Genomic DNA, 5,001 nt, shown 5'->3' on the forward strand with positions numbered 1-5,001 from the left:
CAGCGCTCTGAGGCTGTCTGCAGCCTCAGCGGCACCGGTTCGATTCCCGGCCGGCCAGGGAATACCCACATGGTGCAGCAGACCTCTCCTGTCTCGCCCACTGCTCCCCTCAGTAGTACTTTTGGTCCGTCTGCCTGTTCTGCTCCCTGCTCTGTCTTTGGTGGATTCTCTCACTCTCCCATGCCTCTGGCCTGTACCCCAGTGCTTGTATAAATAAATAAGTCTTTGAAGAAAAGAAATATTTCCTTTGTTACCCTTCCCAATATTCATTTTTCTTTTTCTACTCTGCCCTTTCCTGTATTTCTTCCCCCCACCCATAATCCCCCCAAAGACTATAGAATTTGAAGTCAAATTCTATCTATAGAAGTTCTGCTAGCTATCTCAACATTTTCAGAGACATGAGCACGTGATGTGTTTTTACAATAAAAACAATGCCCAACTCTCGAGTTGGTGATCTGCATTTTTCACTCTACACATGAAATTGTCCCATGTCATAAAGACTTTCATTATTCTTAAAGGCTGAATGAGGAGAATTCTGGCAAAAAAGCAGACTGAGCAGACTGATGTGGATCAATACCTTATTGCTAAAAATATCTAAGAGCCCTCCCTGGTGGCGCAAGGGGTTAAGTCTCAGCACAATGAAGCTATCAGCAGCCACTGCAGCATGAGTTTCATCCCCAGCCAGGGAGTTGACCCACAAGGTGCAGCAGACCTCTCCTATTGCCCTGCTGCTCCCCTCAGCAGTGTATCTAAGTAGATCTGCCTGTTCTGCTCCCCACTGTCTCTGGTGAATTCTCTGACCCCCTGCATCACTGGTCTACAACCCAGTTCTTGTATGCATAAATAAATAAATATGAATCTTTAATAAAATAAAAATATCTAGGAATGCTAAATAAAATACAATACCCAAACAAATTTTAATATACAACCTAGCTTGACAGGAAGGAAGTTTCCAAGGGTCATAAGGGAAGAAACAATCAGGGCCAGAGTTAGGGTGATTGTTGAAGGTTTAACACGGAAAGACCTGCCTCCAGGGAAACCCCTCAGTCCTGAGCACCCAGGACAGTGGCCATCCTGACAGAGGAATAAGGGGAAGCTGCAGGTCAGATAAAGGCTCTAGAGGCCAGAACTAACAATTATTATTTGTCCCAATTGTTTATTTATTGATTTTCTTAGATTCCCTATATAAATGATACTGTATGCAAATAACAGAGTTTGCCTCTTTTAATCTTTACAAGTAATTTCTTTCTCTTTGACAAGATCCTCTAGTAATGTGTTCGACTGCAGCTGTGAAGTCCAGCACCATTGCCTTGTTATAGCCCTTAAAGGAAGTCTTCTAAATTTTCTCCACTGGGTATGTTTATTTTAGTTTACTTTTATAAGTTTATGGGAGTTTTCTTCTATTTCTAGTTTGCTAAATTTCTCTATATTGACTATGTTGATATTTATTAATTGCTTTCATCTGCACCTTTTCTTCTTCATCCCATGAATAGGATTATATTTGTATGCCTTCCAGGACTAAACATCCCTATATTCCAACTCAGTACACTGTTGGATCAGTAAACACACACACATACACACACATGGGATTTTTGAATCTATGTCCTTAAGTTAAATTGGCCTCTAATATTATTTTCTTGCACAATCTCATTGCAGATCTACAGCATACTAACTTCATAAAAATGGTGGGCACTTTTTCCTCTTATTCTATTTTCTGGAACAATTTACATGATTTCTGTAAGATGTATTATAAGTTATCTGTTCTTAAAATTTCAGTCATATCCACCTGGAAAAAAGTGGGTTCTGACCCTAGGCACAATGGGGGAAAGCAAGGAGTGTGACTAGAAGTCTTTACCCCGACCATTGGGCCAATTGTGGATCCTGGTCTTCTCCTACATCTCCCTCCGTGTGCTGACACCGTGCAAAGGTCTGGTAGATTTTTCAGTTGTTAAGATTGACACCAATTTCCTTTAGCTTCCCTCTCTCTCTTCTGGGATGGGCAGAGGTGGAGGTGGGGGAGAGATTAGTATGTGATAACTTGGTTTGCCATACATGTCATGTGTGACTGTCTCTGCAAGCTGGTTTCAGGGGTGCACAGCCTGTGCAGCCCTACAGGGCCTGGTCTTAGAGGCCCCTGTGCTTGGTGTGACTTGCTTTCTAAGATTCATTTCACCTTAGAAGTGTCTGCTCATCACAGCACAAGTGAAAACACCACAAAAACATCTGTGTTTCTAATTCAGTCATCCAATAGATAATTTATTGGTTGAACAAATACTATGTGCCACACTGTCCTAGGCACTAGTGAAAAAATACATAAAAATCCCTGCCTTAGGAGAGTTTATATCCTGACAGGGGAAGGCAAATAATAAATAATAAGCCAAATAAATAACCAAATGATAGTACGTTCACAGGTGATGAAAGCTATGGAAAAAAAAAAAAAACAGAGCAGGGCTAGTGGGGGCCCGGGGCCAGCTGTCAATTCCCTCCATCCCCAGCCTTTCCACTCAAGGTTCCCTCTACTCACCTATCTCAAAACAACTCTTCTCCCCACCCATACTGCCAGTCACGGCTCGGTCTGTCCTCTGATGGCCTTTGAGACCAAACTTCTTCAACCAGTTGTCCCCACTCTCTGCTTTCACTTTCTCACCTCCCAGCCCCTCTGCAATCAAAGGTGTCTAGTTTTTGCTCCTACCTCTTCACTGAAACAGCTATAGCCAAACCAAAATCCCTGATGACTTCCCTGTTACCAAATCCGGTGGAAATTAACTAGAATTTTGAAACTCCCTCTTCCTTGAAACAAGCCACCGGGTTTGCATTTCCTTTACGTTAAGTCCTCAATGTCACCCACAGGTTCTCACAACTTTAAGAGGAAGGTCGTATAGTAAAAGCCTGTCCTCCAATTAACATTGTTGAGTCAATTCATCCAACTCCAGCCAGGATGGCTTTTAACCTCATTAACATTATAATAAAATGGGGCCTCCCTGGTGGCACAGCGGGTTGAGCGCTGTGAAGCTGTCCACAGTGTGGGTTCAATTCCCTGCTGGCCGGCAAGAATCCCACATGGTTGCACCCGCTGCTCCCCTCAGCAGTGTATTTCGGTCCTTCTGCCTGTTCTGCTCCCTGGTCTGTCTCTGGTGAATCCTCTCACCCTTCCATGCATCTGGCCTGTACCCCGGTTCTTGTATAAAAATAAATAAATCTTTAAAAAAACATTATAATAAAATGGTGTTATTCAAGAACCTGCTTTACTGTTCTTCCTGCTTATCTTCATGCTTCGCCACCTGCACCGACAGTTTCTGATCATCCTTTAAAGTCTTGTGTTCTTCTGGATTCTATATTAGTCCCTTTTTCTGGTTGAAATAATCATTCACCGTGACTTCAATTAAATGCTACATATTGATGAGTCCAAAACCTTTATATCCAGCAGACCGTTCTCCTGGGCTCCAGACTCATTTATCCAACTGACTACAAGTCATCATACCTGGATGGCCCACAGGCACCTCAGGCATTCCTATCCAGAGTGACTCACCTTCCCCTACCCAGCCTGGCCTTTAAGTTCTCCCTTCACTTCCCCATTTCTTCCCACATCCACATTAATCACTAAGTCCTACCGATGCTGCATGCTACAGGGTTCTCAAATCTATTTACTTGTATCCCCGGTGCCGTGACCTTAGTCCAGAACACCACATTTTTTCACCCACATTAATACAACAAACAGCCTCATAACTGGTTCCCTAACTGGTATTGCTCCCTTCCAATTCACGCACTAATCAGAGTGATCTCCAAGGACACAGATCCACCCACGTCATCCATCCCTTTGCTGAAAAGTGCTAAGTTCCTTTCTATCTGCAGGATAGAAGAGTCTCTCCACCCCACTCCTTAAAGCGGGCTCCAAAGTTCTTCTGATCTAACAACTACGTCGGTGTTTGAGCTACGTGCAGCACTCCAAACACCCCACGCGCTTGGGCCTCCGTTCCTGCAACGCTCCTCCTGCTGCACTGTGACGGCGTGGCACCTGCCTGCTAATCTTTCTTACCTTTCAAAATATGTCACTTTCTGAAGTCTGAGCTGGGTGCCCCTGGTATCTGCTCCCACAGAACTTAGCACTCCTGTCATAGTCCTGTCAACACTTCTTTTTTGAATTGTTTTTTTTTTTTTAACGTTCACAGCAGTTATATGATTTAGGGGTACAGCTTCACACCACTGCAGATGTGCCACCACACCCCACCTACCACCAAAGCCCCCACAATCCACCCACAGTCCACTGGCCCCCTCCCCTGTCATCACCTCTTACCTCTTTCCTCCCCAGCTACACTGCGAGCCCCACAAAGAAAGGGCAAGTCTACCTTGTTCATGACCGTGACCCCAGTAAGCAGACTATGTGGTTCCATCAACGCTTGTTGAATGAATGAGCAAGCAGCCCAGGTAAACTTGAGCTCCCACATTTCAAAAAGGAATGTGAATCATAAAAAAAGATAGACACTTTTTCTAAAAAAAAAAAAAAAAACAATCAGCGTAACTAACTTGTATATGTCACAGAACACATAACCAGCTTTACATTTTAAAGAAAATAATATAACAAGTGCTCAGCTCTGAGTAGTGGGATATGGCTGATTTTTTTGTTGCTGTTCTACACATCCTTAGTCTCCGGATTTTCTATAATGAATGTATCCTGAATTTTATGGTGGAAAAAAATGTGATCAACTATAAAATTAAAGAACTTGACTATAAAATATTTTTACTCTTGCCTCAAAATAAACAAACTATCACATTTACTGAAATATGATCACTGGAATTTTCCCCCACTTTGTTGGAGGGTGAAGAACAACATGAAATATCTGCCTTCTGTAGCACCAACAGACGTGAATGTCAACAATGTAACCCCAGCTGCAAAAATCACATCACCATTTAGCACCTGAAATGTCAGCAGTGCTTTTCACCTGAATTTTAAAATTCCATAGAAATTATTTTTAAAAAGAAAAATCCGGACTCTGATTTGAT

The sequence above is a fragment of the Talpa occidentalis genome, unplaced genomic scaffold, assembly GCF_014898055.3.
Source record: "Talpa occidentalis isolate TD23 unplaced genomic scaffold, MPIMG_talOcc4v2.1 talOcc4.15, whole genome shotgun sequence".
NCBI lineage: Eukaryota > Metazoa > Chordata > Mammalia > Eulipotyphla > Talpidae > Talpa > Talpa occidentalis.